At 36.6% G+C, this 17,983-nt stretch overlaps 1 protein-coding gene across 2 annotated transcripts in view; it reads right to left on the bottom strand.

The window, feature by feature from the left end:
- Slc4a10 (solute carrier family 4 member 10) overlaps nt 1-17,983 on the bottom strand; it is a 446,328-nt gene that overhangs the window by 420,172 nt on the left and 8,173 nt on the right. Inside the window, exon 1 of one of the 2 annotated variants that reach the window (XM_070021977.1) lies at nt 17,734-17,902. The exons of the other annotated variant lie outside the window; for it this stretch is intronic. The gene's annotated coding sequence lies outside the window, so the exon portion shown is untranslated. Of the gene's footprint in view, nt 1-17,733; nt 17,903-17,983 lie in introns of those variants that run through there. 2 annotated transcript variants of the gene reach the window in all.

Genomic DNA, 17,983 nt, shown 5'->3' on the forward strand with positions numbered 1-17,983 from the left:
CTATAAGGAGACAAATGATAAAGAGAATTAGAGAGGTTTTAGATTGTCATTTAGAATTTAAAGGTAATAGATGATTTAATTCACTTATAGAAATATTCCTGATTTCTAAATCAAATAGCTAAAAACGTGTTTTTACATTTTTAGTTTGATTTCAACTTAAATATTTTACAATGAGAAGATATTTTGTTAAAGCCAACATTTGCAATTTGCTTATCAAAGTCCCTCATTATCGATGGACAGATGGTAATTAGTATGTAGAGGATGTAGAGGTAGTCCATGAAATTTTACAAAGGTTCTGAGATTATTACCAGCTAAGAAAGAGTGCATTAAAACAAAACTAAATAGGGAATTATCTGTTTACTTGTTTTGTTTAAGTCCCTGAGACGTATTCCAGTGAGAGCAGTAAGTGAAGAGAATGGAATAAAAAAGGCAGAAGGCCAAAGTGTCATAAATGCTGTTAAAGTATTCGATAAAAGCTATCCACTTGAGGTTCGTTGCAACACACTGGAAAAAAAAATGATCTTCCCATATTTAGACACAAGTGATAGCAAGCCGAACACTCTGAAAAATATGTGATAGTGTTATATAACAACACGTACAACCATATTTATTTTATTATTGCTACCTATGTGGCCTACAGTGCTAGTAGGAAACCTGCTTTGATGTACACGATATAATGTTTGGAAGCTGCTCTGATTATTCTACCCTAATTAGCAGGATGTCTGGTAAAAGTCAGCAAACAACACAATCCCTCAGTTTTGTACTAAAAACTAAAGCTTGAATCTCCATAATATTTTTTAAACAAACAAACTAGGACATGAATTTTTTTTCTGGATTCATCTTTTCAAATTTTTCCAAGATCCTTCCAGTCGATACATAAGATAGGGCACATATTGTCAAGGAGAAGTTGTTAAAGTGAATATGAAATGTGCTTCTCAAAATATCGTTTACACATTTACCAGATGGTAAAATAAACATGTAAATTGTTATCAAGTATACCCCAAGTTTGTATTAAAATTTTACACACTGCAGGAAGGGTGTAAAAATTATCACATATTGTATTACTTGTTCACTTAATAGTTTATTAGCATTTCATAAATATTTTCTTTAAGAAAAATATTAGTTAAATGGTCAGAGGACTCATGCTGCTGATCAGAACTATAGAAGCTCTGAAAATTATTAGGAAATAAAAATAACATTTTTTCTTATCCATTCATTAGCTGAAAATGAAAAGAACATTCAAAAATAAAAAATTTCATTAAATCGATAAGCTTATAGACTTCACACTTTTGTAGACCGAGCACTAAGAAAACTGATTTAACAGACTTACACTTATATAGAGAATTATCCGTAACATTCCTGGTTATATAGAGTCCTCTTTATTTTTAATCATCGCTAACTACTACAACAATGTAAAGCACTAAACATTCACAAAAATAGTAAGATTAAATCTCTGTGAAATTTCTATCTTTTTAATTTTATCTTGGTTCAAACTTCACAGATAAAGTTTTTAACACCAAAGGAGCACATGATAGCATCTTCAATCTCTTTTTAGGTTCAATCACCAGTTTTAATGAATAAAACTTGTATTGGTGCCACTAATGCCATTACTTCATGGACAGATCTGAATAATGATTATAAAAATATGGTATTATATAATGAACAATTAAAAAGAATTCCTGAAATAAATTTACCTTCAGAATCACCAAAGCTAAGTTACATGTCAGAAACACATGACTTGTAAATATTATAAAATTTAATGAGTTTGTTTTTCAGTTTTTCTATCAGAATGACTATTTTAGCTGAGGAAATCCTAGAAGTCAGAAGTAGAGCCCAAAGCATTTAACTCAAGTTGTAAAATATCTCCTATCATATAGAAATCTATAGAGAAAGTTCTTATGAATCACAGCACAATGGTTATTTAAGGGTCCCAGAGATAGTATAATTTACTATTATTCTTGCCTACCTAATGTAATATGAAAAACAGTATGAAAAACTGGAGTTCAAAGGCCTTTCTGTATCAGCCAAGAATCCTGGAAAGAAAACCCAAAGCTTTTAGAATAGAATATATCAAATTTGGGATCATATTCCTTGTTTTAAATAGAATGTGGATAAATCCATTGAGCACACCAGAGATTTTCATCTGATGTCTCCTAAAACTGGGGTGCCAACATTGCTTAAAAGAGTAGTTTTACTTTTTCTCCCAATAGTCTAGATATTGGCACCAATATCAGGAGTCATTGGAGGACAGAGGCAAAGAAAGTCCCAGTGAACAGAAAGCCAGAGTTTCTCTCTGGTCCAACAGCAAAGCTCCATGCTTATTTGTGTACTTTATATTCTGAATATCAATGCATTTTGAAAAGGCGCTATTGCTAGTAGTTTCTCAATTTCTGCTGTCTTTGGGAATGGTAGACAGAAAAAAATTCATGTTCATATTGTTAGTGCTTCCTTTTGAATGTGGCTTAAATATGAATTAGCCTCTTTCCTTCAGCTCATCTACCACATAAGAATATACATTATGTAGTGTGAAGGGGGGGAAAATTGATATCGTAAAGCTTAAAACATGACTTTTCTAATTAAAAAAAAAAGTTGAGCTGGGAATGATGACATATGCCACCAGGGTGGCTTATAATCCATCCCAGTAGGATCATCAGTTGAAGGCAAGCCTGGGCTACATAGAGAGACCCTATCTCTAATAATAATTATTATTAATAATAACAATAGTAAAACATGTAAGAGACAAGTTCTAATGATGCCACTTAAGCTAATGTAATAGTTTGCTTTCAGCCTGAAAGTGTTAACTAATTTCTACTGTACAGTTCCTTTTGATCTGTGTAAGGTATATTGTATTCATAAACTGGTTTGTTAAATGACAACTCCTTTGTACAACTACTTGAAGATAATAAAAAGAAAAAAAGTGAAAAAATAATTTGCCATCTTCTTTTTCTTGTCTGAATAGTCCTTTTTTCCATAATCTTACTATTATCCTTGGCTAATACAATAACAACATTTGCATAGCAACTTCCAGTATACAAAATATTATCATCTACGTGATTTACTCATTATATACAAATGTCCATTTTATTAAAAAGGAAACCATATAAATTGTACAGTAATCTTCAAATTTTCAGCTTGTTTCACAATAAAAATAGTACATATTCCTTCCACATTCTTACCAAATTTAACAATCTGGAAAGGTATGCTATATTATTCCTATATGCTTTTTCTTAATGCCCTTCTACTCCAAGCTTACACATTCCCTAGAGTTATAAGTTCCCTAGTTGGTAGATACCTTCCTATTTTAGATGCCAATTTCTAATTTTGTCAATACGACCAAATTTTTAATTCTATCAAGACTGACAAAGTTGGAACTGGGGAGGGTAGAGAAACAAATTTTCATATACTTATGGAGTAACTATAAATTGACACAGTTTATATTCCCCAAAAAAATCTTCTTTCAGGAACTTATCCTATTGATATCTAATATTAAACAGATAAATGTACAATGTATCATTTTTCATAATAGCAAAACCTATGAACAATTACATGCACATTAGTAAGGGACTGTTTAAGTATAGTAAATGTAATGCAATGGTAAAAGTATTAAAAAGAATGAAATCAATATTACCGAGAGAGAAACATAGCCTAACGAGACAGAACATAGCCTAAATATATTGTTAAGTGTAGATATAATTTGCACAATACTACATATGGTTTCTTCAATTAGAATTCACAGTAAAGGTCAATTACATTTAAGCAAACAAGTTGCTTCCATTGAATTTGGATCTTTTCCTTTTTCTTTTCTTTCTTCTTTTTTGTTTTTTGTTTTTTTTTGTTTTTCTTTTTGGTTCAGGTCCTATGTGTTGAACTCAGGGCCTGAGCCTTTTTGCTCAAGGTTAGTGCTCTTCTACTTAAGCCATGGCTTCACTTCTGGCTTTTTGGTGGTTAACCATAGATAACAGTCTCACAGACTTTCTTTCTAGAGATGGCTTCAAATCTTGATCCTCAGATCTCAACCTCCTGAGTAGCTAGGATTACAGGGGTTAGCCAACAGCACCTGGCTTCCATTTTGATTAAACATGCAGAATGTAAATGGTTACATAGCATCCAGGCTTTTCTTTCTTTCTGTTCAGTGCTGGGAATAGAACCCAGGACCTTACTAATGCTAGGCAAATGAACACTCAGCCTTTCACCCTCCTCTTACCACCTCTGTACATTCTAATTTCACAAGCATCAAAACTATTATCCATTTCTTTTTTCTTTTTTTTTTTTTTTTTTGTCGGTCGTGGGGCTTGAACTCTGGGCCTGAGCGCTGTCCCTCAGCTCTTCAGCTCAAAGCGAGCACTCTACCACTTGAGCTACAGCGCCACTTCCTATTATCCATTTCTTAAATAGGCCTTGCTCCACTATCTCTCAGACTTCGCTTATGAATATTTTTCTATGCAAAATGACTTTTTACCACCCCCACCCCCAACCCTGGATTTCTGCAAGTCCATTCTCAAGAAGATCATATCAAAGCTCCCTATGATTCCCACAGTTGGGCATAATCACACTTTTTCAAAGGAGCTCTCTTAAGCTACTGTTCTACAAATCATCACTGACCACTTTTCATCCTGCAGAATAGTGTTCTCACACACACACACACACACACACACACAAATCATGGAGAGTCTATATTTAATTCATCCTACAATCTCCATGGTGCCTTTCATAATCCCACAATCATAGTCAGTAATCAACAAAGGCTTGCTAAATTAAAATAGTAATCAAATCCATATGGAAAGTGCTTGTTCTATTTGTCTTAGAGAAAGAATCCCCAATCCTTTATTGTCCTGTGAAGACAAGCTACTTTTCATTTCTCTAAACTGCAAACACAACAATAGTAGAATGGGAGATAGTAAATTCATCTAACCCACAAAGCAAGGTGTAATGCTGGCCATTATTAATTTCACTTCAACTGGCGATCCACTTGAAAATAGAGGCCTAGCAAAATTTTCAGTTTGGAGGCCTGCCAGAAAGGCCTTTGAACTAATGGCAGAGAAATTCTGAGCTTTAATTCAGGTTATTTTGGTAAAAACATGTTCATTGGGATTTCTATGAAATAAATAATGACCATGTTGCTTTTGGTTTGCAAAATAAATAAGCTAAACGTTTCATTTAATTGTAGATTAAGACTGTAAAAAGAGCAAGGCTAAATAAAATGCATTAGTCCAAGGATTTCATTTTAGAAATATTTGTATTCTTTTTCTTGCCAAATTGTATTCGCTAATAAACAGATTTCATTTCTACCATAATTTTCCTTTTTTGTTATCAAGTAAAAATAAGTGAAAGTAACAAAAAGATTGGCAGATGGAAACAAGTGAGAAGCAATGCACACAGATAACTCACAGAAAGGAAATGCCTGAATAATAAAACATTGACTGTACATCATTTCTAGGAACTATGTTCATTGAAAAATCAAAAGATATATAATTCATACAAATAAAATGTTGGAGTCTCAGAAAATTCTAACATATTGATTCTTCACTCTTATAAAAGGGTCAATAGAATATGATTGGGGATAGTGAAATGTAGCTTTAAAAATATGTAAAATCCAAAAGAAGGAATAAACTAAAAACTGTACATTTGTTCTCCAATCCTTTTACCATTTTTCAATCTGGGAACACTGCTAAATTTAGGAGTAAGCTAAAATAAGCCATGGTCATATGACTGCCTAGTTTCTTGAACATTAATAAATACTTAATTCTAGCACAGATGAAATACTGCATTTGGAGAAGCAGGTAGTAGGTAGTGTAAGAAATAAGTCCAATCAATAACTTTTACTTTTCTTCATGTTGGTTCTCTTATTTTTAAATCACAGAAGTTGCAGATTTCTAAAGATTACACAAGCTAAACTGTACTGAACAATAGTTAAGCTAAACAGGGGCTGGGGCAGGATAATCAGGAATTTCCTTGTCAGGCTGGGGTCCAAAACCAGACCCTGTATAAAAATAAGTAAATAATTTTGAAAAACATAAGACATTTCTCACAATTTTAACTTAGCAAGTCCCAAAACATATTTAATCAAGCTCTTTCTCTTAACCTTTAAAGTTTTTCCCGTTTTGGTCCTACAGCTGGTGAATTTTCATATTCTATACTTTATTTCTTCTTTTTTTTCAGTACTGGAATTCGAATTCAGGGCTTTGAACTATGCCCCCTCGCCCTTTATTCTTTAGTTATTTTGGAGAAAAAGTCTTGAGTTCTTGCCTGGGTCAGGCTGGACAATGATCCCCTGACTTATGCCTTCCATAAGCTTATTCCATAGCTTATTTTTTATTAGTTGAAATGGAGTCTTGATAATATTTTTCCAAGGCTGGCCCAGAACTGTGAGCTTCTTGATCTCTACCTACTGAGTAGCTGTAATTATAGGCACAAAGCACTGAGGCCAACCTTGATTAATTTTTATTTTTATTTTTTGCTAGTACTGAGGTTTGAACTCAGACTCATGCTTGCTAGTCATGTGTTCTACTGCTAGCTACGCTCCCCTGCCCTATATTATATTTCATAGCAAATAAACAGGCCTCATTTCATCTTCTCTTCTACTCATGTTATAATACTTGCATATATAAGTATTATATAAAACACAAACAAAATCCATTAATATTAACTTATCATTCCTAGGGATAATAGTAAGCAATAACCCTCCACATATTTTAAGGGATACTCAATCTGAACAAAACTTCAAAGTTTCTATACTTCTATTACAATCTCCTAAATACGACAGCTTCTCAAACGTGTAATGATTTGTTTATGATTTAAATGGATACAACCACTTAAAATGAATGACTTGCGAGGATGCCATGGAGTAGGAAGCCATCTGAGTAAGTAAGCTACTTATGTCTGGCCTGCAAAAAGGAGATGAAATCTTTGATCTGACATATTTAATGGTAATTCCTCTATAACTGACTTGAAATATGGTATATGGATGGTATTGCCTAAACTGACTTTCTACCTTTAGAACTGGTTCAACCAACAAATTCCATTTGTGAATAAACTCCATTTACTCTTTGGAGAATGACATCAGATGTCCAACATGTAGTACTTCCTGATGACCTTCCAATTTCAATCTGCCACATAAAGATTATCTTATGGATGGTTGTAGTTTCCAAAACAGCACTTATCATGATGTTTTATCATAATAAGCTGGCACACAAGTGTAAATGTTTCTTCTATACAGAAAGTGAGAAGATCTACACTTCCTACTATATTCAAAAGGTTAAACTGCCTGCTCTAAAAGATGACCAGATTGATTTATTCTTTATAAAATGCAAAGTTACTTAAAAGAAATTATTTGTAAGGGGTGGGTAGTTGGGGAGGTGGGAAGGAAGGGAAGCAACAATGCTCGATAGGAAATGTACTCATTACCTTACTTATATATCTGTAACCCTTCTATATGGTATTTTTACAATAAAAAAGTATTTAAAAAAAGAAATTATTTGTAAAGGCTGCCTAGCATGCATAAGGTCCTGGTTTGATCCTCAGCACTGAAGGGGAAAAAAGCAAAAAGGAAATAATTATTATTTTTAAATCTATGTACTTGTTTTTGTTTTTGTTGTTGTTTTTGTTTTTGTTTATCAGTCATGGGGATTGAACTTAGGACCTGGATGCTATCCCTGAGCATTTCATGCAAAGATAGTGCTCTACCACTTTGAGCCACAACACCACTTCCAGTTTTCTGGTGGTTAACTGGATTTAAGAGTGTCATGTCACCCAGCTGGCTTTGAGCTGCGATCCTCAGAACTCAGCTTCTTGAGTAGCAAGTGTGAGCCACCGGTGGTAGGCACTTACTATTTTTAAGAAAGTTGCAATTACATCAGTCCCTAGGCCTGATATTATACTCATCAGATGCAACTGTCCAACATTAGCAGTTTTAAAATTTAAAACTAAAACAGAACAAAAATAAAAAACACTTTCGGGGCTGGAAAGGTGGCTCAGTGGTAGAGCGCTTGCCTTGCATGCCTGAGGCCCTGGGTTCGATTCCTCAGCACCACATAAGAAAAAAGAAAACAAAGCTGGAAGTGGCGCTGTGGCTCAAGTGGTAGAGCCTTGAGCTGAAGAGCTGAGGGACAGCACCTAGGCCTAGAGTTCAGGCCCCACGACCAGACCCAAAAAAAAAATTTTTTTTTCAACTAGTCTTCTCACTACAATAAACAAACAAAAAAACCTTGAGGAATGGTTCCCAGCTTTGAATCACATTAGAATTACTTGGTAATCTTACTGATTCCTGGATCTCACCACCTGATTGATCACATCCTGATTGATTTGGTGCGGAATGATAATCCAGGCATCAGAATTCAAAACATCCCTGGTGATTCTGATGTGAAACCACTGACCTAGAGAATGTGAGAAGTGATACTGTCCTCTTCCTCCCTCCAGCTGTGTCTTAGTGTCAAGAAGGAAGGAGGCAGTTCATGCAAAGAACCACACAGCAAGTATGGGCCTGTTCATAGACTACAAGTGACTTTGCATTTCAATAAATCAATACACTTGTGTGTGTGAGAGAGAGAGAGGGAGAGAGAGAGAGAGAGAAAGGAAAGAAAGAAAGAAAGAAAGAAAGAAAGAAAGAAAGAAAGAAAGAAAGAAAGAAAGAAAGAAAGAAAGAAAGAAAGAAAGAAAGAAAGGGAGAGAGAGAGGAGGGAGAGAGGAGGGAGAGAGAGGGAGGGAGGGAGAGAGAGAAAGAGAGGGAGGGAGGGAGGGAGGGAGGGAGGGAGGGAGGGAGGGAGGAAGAGAAAGAGAAAGTGGGAGGGAGAGAGAGATTAGAGGCCTAAAGATGGAATAAGTGCTAAATAAATCAATAGCAATTTGAAAGACACCTTAAGGTTGGGAGGTGTAGCTCAAGTGGTGAAGTACTTGCATAGCAAATGCAGGGTTCTGAGTTCAACCTCCAGCATTGCCAAAAATAAAGGTATATATGGGTGAACAATGGAAACACAAACTTATGAACTAGAAATATAGTAATGTAAAATTTTTGACTGCTACTTACAAGCTTTAGTTCTTAAATTTACTTTCAACTGGGGCTGGGAAGGTGGCTCAGTGGTAGAGTGCTTGCCTTGCATAAGGCCCTAGATTCAATTCCTCAGCACCACATAAGCAGAAAAAGCCAGAAGTGGCGCTGTGGCTCAAGTGGTAGGGTACTAGCCTTGAGCTAAAGAGCTGAGGGGCAGCGCCCAGGCCCACAGTTCAGGCCCCATAACCTTCAAAAAAAAAATTACTTTCAACTTTTTAAAATATTGTAGCAAATGCACTCAGCATTTACCACAGAAACGATCTTAAGTTGTGTGAACACATACTCGTTGCTTCACACAATCGCCAAGTCTCCGTCTCCCAAAACAGAAACCTGCGACACATTCACCAAGCCAACTCCTCTCTGGCTCCTCCAGTCCCAGGCAGTGCCCTTCCTCACCACCTCACGTAGTCCTTTCACTGGCTATACATAAAAAATTCTTTAAACGTTCATATGCCAGAAAGCAAATACTTGGCCACTATCAAAACTTAGGATTTAGCCAGGCACTGGTGGCTCATGCCTGTAATCCTAGCTACTTAGGAGGCTGAGATATGAGGATTGCAGTTCAAAGCCAACCTAGGCAAGAAAAGTCCATGAGACTCTTATCTCCAATAAACTACCAGAAAATACAGAAGTGGTGCTGTGGCTCAAGTGGGAGAGTGCTCACCTTGAGCTGAAGAGCTGAGGAACAGTGCCCAGGCTCAAAGTTCAAGCCCCACGACCAATCAAAAAAACCTAAAACTTAGGATTGAACATTTTAAAAAAGTCAAAAGGTATGAATAGCTATAAAAAAAAAAAAGGTCTAACTTTTAAAGAGTATGTGGCAAAGGCATCCAAGAAACGTGGATTTGTCACGTGTAGACAGGACTTTGTAACACATCCACAGGGACCAAAAACGCCTCACACCCCAGAGCTCCTTCCAACCACAGTCTGCTGTCCGTGAAACTCACACACTAATTTAGATTTTGCATGATCTGTTCATACTAACCTTTATGTACAAACGCTCTGTAGAGTGAAGAATGACAACAGGCTGGTCATGTGGCTCAACCAGTAAAATTCATGCCTAGCCAGTACAGTTCAAACCCTGGTATGACCAAAAAATAAAAACCAACCCTATAATTTATCTGTGATATGAATATGATTTTTGTATAATGGATTTAAATAGCCAAGCCTTATTTGGTTGTATGCTGTTTGAATGGTATTAAATGTATCACCACATAAGTGCTTATTATATGAATATAGACCGATGCAAAAAGGTCTTGAGGGTCACCTTGTCAGAAAAACATAGTGAACTGTTAATAGTCACAAATTATGTGACTATTCCCAAATGTTTCTTAATCCTTCAAAAAAGATCCTTCAAAAAATTTCAAAATAAATGAATGGAATTCAAAAAAAAAAAGAAAGACACCTTAAAATTAAAAAACAAAAACTTGAGCATCATAAATGAACATGGTAAAGAAAAATTTCTCCATCTTTATACCAAATCACTCTGTATGCCCCTATATACTTAAGAGGACTACTAAGCTATTCACCCAATTTGACTTACATAGTCTAGAAAAGAAATAAAATAAAATGTATGAGCAGAAAGAAAAGAGGAGGGGCTGGGAAGGTGGCTCAATGGTAGAGCACTTGCCTTGCCTGCATGAGGCCCTGGGTTCGATTCCTCAGCACCACATAAGAAAAAAGAAAAAAGCCGGAAGTGGTGCTGTGGCTCAAATGGTAGAGCGCTCACCTTGAGCTGAAGAGCTGAGGGACAGCGCCCAGGCCCAGAGTTCAGGCCCCACGACCAGACCCCCCCCCAAAAAAAAAAAAAGAAAAGAAAAGAGGAAAATGAATCAGGCATTATGGCTCACACCTTTAATCCTAACTACTCAGGAGGCTGAGATCTGAGGATAATGAGCAAGGCCAGCCTGGTATCTACAATTACTCATCAAATGGCTAGAAGTGGAGCTGTGGCTCTAGCTTTGAGTCAAAAAGCTCAGGGACAGCATGCAGACCTGAGTTAAAGCCCCAGACCTGGCACAGATACAGAGACAGAGACAGAGACAGAGAAGACATACTAGGCTAGGCAAATTAACAGCATCACCATGGCAGTGGTTTTCAAACTACACCACTGTCCTGTAGAGAATCATGGGATAAATTCACTAGGTAATAATTAGAATTATTTTTAATCAAAAGGAACATGAAAGGAAAATGGCAGAGTTAATTGAATGTGGTAAAAAGTATTATTTTGTCCAAGTTCTCTGTGTGTACATATGGAGGTATCTTTGAGTCCCAGTTAATAAATAAATAAACTTTAAAAACCACTAATCTAGAGGCATTTCTACTCTAGGTCATAACATTTGAATTCAAATGTAGGAAGCCATAAATCCACAGAAAGCTCACCTTTTTCAAGTTGGCAAATGTCATTTTACAAATGAAAATAATGAAAATGATCATAAAGTCTTTTCTTTGTGTTCACTGTTTTCTACTCTCTCATAGGAGTCAAGTTCTTTTGAGAACTACACTTTGAAACAAATTTAATATGTAACTATCTTTTTTAAAAATGTGTTTTATTGGGCTGGGAAGGTGGCTCAGTGGTAGAGCGCTTGCTTTGCAATGCGTGAGGCCCTGGGTTCAATTCCCCAGCACCACATAAGCAAAAAAGAAAAAAGCTGGAAGTGGCGCTGTGGCTCAAGTGGTAGAGCGCTAGCCGTGAGCTGAAGAGCTGAGGGACAGTGCCCAGGCCCAGAGTTCAGGCCCCACAACCGGACCCAAAAAGAAAAAATTTGTTTTATTGTAAAGGTGTTATACAGAGGGGTTACAGTTACATGAGTAAGGTAATGAGTACATTTCTTGTTGAGCATTATTGCCCCTCCTTTGTTTTTCTCCTACCATCCCTTCCTATCTTATATACTAAGTTTCCATGGTACTAACTACAAACTTACAATCATATTGTGAACATTTCTTAGAATGGTAGATTTTTACTAATTTTTATATTCCAATGAAAATTGTGCTACATGCAATTAAGTAATTTAAAAAAAAAAAAAACCTTAAAGGCTCCTGATCCTAATGCTGATTTTCATAGACAAATTGTTTAAAAAGGGTATTTCTTTAGGCTCCAAAAAGAGACTCTCGAAGAACACACAGTCATAATGGTTTCTAGGACAGCTGAATACAGAGACTGTCAAACTCCCCACTCATTTTTCCTGGTTTTATCTTCCTGCTCTCCAGACTCATCATGCTAATTGTACACACACACACACACAGAGGCACACATGCATTTATATTTTGAAAGTTGACTGTAAAGCAAAAAGAATTGAAAATGAAAATTTAAAATATGTGTATCTTTAAGTTAAATTCAGGAACAAAAAAATTACCTAAAGAAGTGGGATAACAGTAAAATTATTTCTCATGATCTACAAGGCCTAAATCTCTTAGATTTGGTACTGTACTTTTTTTATGGCTTTGTGGAGAAAGAAGTGATAATGATTTAGTTGATACTATATAGTGTGTGTATACACTATATTGTATTATATATCTTAAAAATATATCCTCTCTCTTAACAGTATTGCCATAATGATGTACTTAGTTAATATGATATAGTACATATATAAGATATATATCATATATATTCTCTGTCAATAGTGTTGTCATGTATATTATGCATACTTCCTATTGCAATCTTCTTAAGGAATTTAATAATAAGAAAAATAACTTCAAAAAGTCCATTTTAATCTTCACTATGTTAAACGTAGGTTAAGGATAAAGAGAACATGACTTAATATCAGAGGGTCCAAGGAAGGCTAAATAAGAAACCCTAGAATGTCAAATACAATATCAGAGAATAAGAAATTAAAATGATCTAGTAGGTGAAGGCTGTTAGGCAACCAGTTGAAGATATACATTAAGAAGAACACCATTAGATGTTTTTCCCACCTATGCTTGTATATCATATGTTACATGTATAATCAATGTTCTTAGGATAGATATATGAGCACATATGCTGTGAAAATCATCCCCCATAGAGACTTATATGATGAATGAACAAATGAGCAAGCGAGCAGAGAGCCCTGAAAGAAAAGCTGCAAAAAGGAACTAGACAGTAAAGGAGTTTCAGAATCACCTACAATTCTAAATCATCCAAAGAGCTAATTATGACTTAAAACAGTGAAGAGAATGAAGATTAGTCTGTAATAAGGCCATTAAATTTGGTGAAAAGTGTGCTAGGGAACATAGTAAGAAAAGTTGTAATGTGCCTGCAAATGAGGAAGCTAAACTGAAAAGGATCAAAGAAAGCATTGAGATGGACTCTAACTACAAAAGATCAGAATAGGGATAAACACAGCAGCTCACATAGCTAAGAAGGTTATGTATAAAGAGAAAAGAAATACCAGTAAGGAATAAGAATATTACACTATCTTTTCACAAATATAAAGAGAAACAAGAGAAGAGAAAAATGAGTATTAAGAGATGAACTGATTATAAAACATATAAAAGACATTTTTTAAGTGTCTTGGGGTTAAATAAAAAGAAATACTGTATCTGATGTTTGTCTCAAAAGTCCTAATTGTTTTGAGGAAAGCATAAAAATCTTGATCTTAAAAATGCAAGCTGAGAGTGATAAAAATGGTGACACTGATCAAGATGCATTGTACTAATAACCAGATTTGTTGGAATGGTAACTCCTTTGTACATCTACTTAGAGATAATAAAAATATAATCTTTTTTTAAAAGAATAAAAGCAAACTGATGAGTCAGGCATGAATTTTATAAAGATTCAGGTTGAGATGGTAGCATGAGAAAAAAAGAGTAGGTTAAAAAAAAGTTGTTGGCAAGGGAGTCAACAAGGGCAAAATGAGTGTCAGAGAGAGCAGAGTTGGAGGAGGAAGGAACAAATTTGTTGAGGAGGAAGTCAGTATGTTTCTTTGACTTTCTCTACAGGAACAAAGCAGAATGTGTGCATAAATTAAGAGAATGAATCCTAAAGGTGAATACGCTCTAAGAATTATTAAAACACAGTTACTTTTTAAAAATAGCAAATTAAGACAGAGGTACAAAAAGAATTTATTTGAACAAAATCTACAGGATTCAAAATTAAATATACTGTAAGTATATGGAAATGCAAGTCCTCACTATAGTTTCTACTTTCTCCAAGGTGCTGAGTAGTAAACATTGCTATTTTTGGTAAAAATTATATCAAAAATTGTAATTTTTCAATTCAAAGATATCCAGTTATAAAAGTGCTAGCCACCTTTTGAAACATTTTTAATGAAAAATACTGCTTTGGGCTTCAGCAAATTCCCAATTGAGCAAGCTATTTGAAACACTAGAAACATATATGATAATGGAAAGTTCTCATAAAATGTCTGTGTTGGTTGCAGACGGCCTAACCTGAATCCATACAACATCCATGTATATTTTATTCATTGAAGTCCAAGAGTATTATTCTAGGTGGTAGAAATTATTATACACACAGAAACCAAACTAAGACTGTTATCATTTCACAAAATAGTCTATAATGACTAAATTATAAGGGGGGTGCTTTGCTGATTTGTATTTTAGATACAACTAAAGAAACTATTGTCTCCAAAGAATATGAAGAAAATGACATCCTAGAGCTCTGAAAAGAATAACTTTTGCTGATAGAAGATAGAAATGTTTGAATGTTCATGAGTACGCAGTCACTAGTCAAATATGGTATTTAAAACACAACACAAACAAATATATCTGAAATACAGTACTGGTGCATTCTATCAACTTTCAAAGGCAAACTTACAATGCCCAGCAATCAGTGACATCAGACCTAGAAATGATGTGGCCTGTATAGCGTGCAGTGAAGTGCGGTGCTCTACTTGTTTGCGATGGTTTTATTTTTCGACTAGTTTTTATCACACTTGGCATGAACAAGGGAACATGTGCTTTGCTAAATTTGAACTTTTAAGATGAAACTGAATTAACTGAGAACCAAAAAATTGCTTCTGAATTTTTCTAAGATTGAAAATGCCTTTCCTTTCATATAAGGAATAGAAAAACAAATTACAAATACATCTTAATGTTTAATTGTGTGTTAGGAAGACCCTATGGTTTGATAACAACATTGTTGGCTTTTTTAGGCACCTGAAATGATATGGCTCAACTGAAATGTTTTCCCCCCTATTCAGCATACTTCTGCTGGAAGAGATGTACTAAACCTAAACCCAGAAGTCCCTAAGCAGTAAATCTAATATAAGCAAAATTTGTTTTACTTTTCAATCAGAAAGTGTAGTTAATTTGCCACTTCTTAACACTTAGTATTAACCATTAAAAAACAGATACAACTCTGGCATTGAAACCTAATCCTATATTCTTTTTCTTTCCTACTAGTGTTGGAAGAAAATAACTATACTGACTGAAACAATCAAATATTCATAGACATAGTCTTTCCTAGTAAACTCTGTCTGCCTCCTACTGAAGGGTATGCTGCCCTATTATCCCAGTATAAATGTTTTGTGTCTAAAATGAATATCCTGTCATATAAGTATTTTAAAGAGTTGGACTCCAAAATAATTTTAAAGTATAACCAAAGGTATAAATTACAGGACATGTTTATAAGAAATCTAGTAATAAGTAATAGGTCAAACAACCTGAAGAATCAGCTTGTGGTACAAGCTTCATTGCATTAATAATGTCACAGTTAGTATGTTTATTAAATTAAATATTACCAGCAAGGGTCTTCTAAATGCCATGTTCCTAAAACTAGATTACATATTTATTTCAGAGTTAGCATAGTAAGAAGGGGAGCTATCAGTATGAAGGTCTATTAAACCATGTTTTTTTTTTCCATTTCTTTAATGGAACTATTCAAATCAAATTTTTCACGCCATGCCTTGAACACCGCTGCAAACCATACTGTGGGTGTAAAATACATGCAAGGCGGATATAATCGGCTTAGATGAGACCAGTGAGTTGTACACCATCAAGTTTACTTTATTGTGAAAGCAGTGGGGTTTTCTTTCAAGTGAATATATTTTTAAGTATGTGACAACCTAACACACAATCTGAAGACAGGAACCAAGATGACACAAAAATCTCAAGCAGCTGAACCAAACCAAGTACAATGCAATGCCTACACAAAAATCTTGCCTAGTCTGTCTTCTCTAGAAGACTAGACTTATCTTCTTGTTCTGGCAAAAACAAAATTTGACTGTAACTTCACTTAGATACAGCTAAGATTCAAAAGTCTCAGCTACCTTTAAAAACAGTCATTTCATAATATTAGGCTAAAATATTACTCATTCAAATATCAAAAATTAGCCAAGTAATTGCCAACATACCAGAGTAAATATTTTAAAAACTAAATTGAATCAGTGAGTTTTACAGTTGCTAAGTACTTCAGACATAAATTTGACTATTGTTGCTGTTTCTTCCCAGGGAATCTAGATAGGTTTGTTTGAATACAGCATAATAGAATTCTACTCATTTCTCTACCCAGTGGCCAATATGCCCTACATGATTGATAGTGTGCTCTCAGGCTCTCATGCTCTCTCTCTCTCTCTCTCTCTCTCTCTCTCTCTCTCACACACACACACACACACACACACACACACACACACACACACACACACACACACAAATTCTTTGGGAACATATATGGTCTTTTTCAACAAAGCTTTTGTTTCTACCCTGCATTCTAAACAGAAAGTAGAAAATCTTTTAAAGCCTCAGTGCTAAAAAGATAAATATCACTACTCCTTCAAAGAAAAGGGGGCACGGGTTTAACTTACAAAGCATTAGCAGTAGGATTTGTAAGGCCATACAACAGCAAGAACTAAGTTCAGGAGGTTCTGTGTAGACTCTAAATTGCTGTTCATTAAAAGCTTGGGTGATTTAAATTGTTTCTACAAAGGAACAATCTGGTCCAGTAAGCTTCAGCTAGTCCTAGAAAGACCGCTAGTTGCAAGGCCTAGTAATGGAGAGTGCGAGAACCCATCTTACATACTGCCGGGGACGATGACTCCGGACAGGCCTGCAGCCTGACCTTGGGCTTGGGCTTATACTGAGGCCTGGTCAGCCAAAGCACCGCATGCCCACCTGATAGCAAGGCCCGAAGCCCGGGCTCAGCGACCGGGCAAGACCGAAGCGCGAAGCCCAGGCTCAGAGGCCAGATCACGCCTCCGGAACCACGGGCCCGGCCCAACCCCGAGGGCCTGGGCTTGCTTGTGCCCGGGCCGGCCGAGCAGAAGCCGCCTGCCGCCGCCTCAGCGCGTAGGGTTGGGCGCTCTGCTCGGCCTGGGAGGTGAAGAGCCGAGGCGCAGCCTCTCCGCGCCCCAGCAGCGCCAGGCGCCCGCCGCACTCAGCCCCCAGGGAGGTTGAAACTGATCTAAGATGGCGCGGAGGGTCGGGACGGCAGCAGAATCCAAAGCTGGCCGTACGAGGGCCTCCCCTTTTCATCTCCTTTCTTCTTCTTCTTCTTTCTATACTGTGATAAATTAAGCAAGTCTGACCTCAACCCTCACAGAGGGGGGCGGGGGGGGGAGGGAGAAGACAACTTCTTTCCCAACCTGGGCCGCGACCTTTGATTCCCCAGGGGTCTCCCCACTCCAAGCTCGGGTTTCCTTGGAACACAGGGGCAATGTCACCTCACCAGACACCCAAGCCTTCTTGGAAGCCAGGAGGAACGGTGGAGAAGGCGCACCGCCTCCGAGAGAGGCGCGTGGCTGCAAATTTACCTCACGCTGACTCAGTCCACACAGCAGATGGTGGCGGAGCTGCAAGGGAAACGACCTCCCCAATCTTTGTGGGTTTTTTTTTTTAAAGAACTTCCTAATGGCAGCTAAAGCGCGTCTCTGGGTACGAGGCACTCCGTTCCTGTGAAATCTAGGCTCCGTTTCTAAGAGCTTCGTTGACGCACGAGGCTGGGCTTACCAGCGACGCGGCTGCCCCCCGAGGGCGGCGGGCCGTGCCACGCCACGCGTCGTG

Source organism: Dipodomys merriami, unplaced genomic scaffold, assembly GCF_024711535.1.
Source record: "Dipodomys merriami isolate MVZ:Mamm:240054 unplaced genomic scaffold, mDipMer1.0.p SCAF_1, whole genome shotgun sequence".
Classification (NCBI taxonomy): domain Eukaryota; kingdom Metazoa; phylum Chordata; class Mammalia; order Rodentia; family Heteromyidae; genus Dipodomys; species Dipodomys merriami.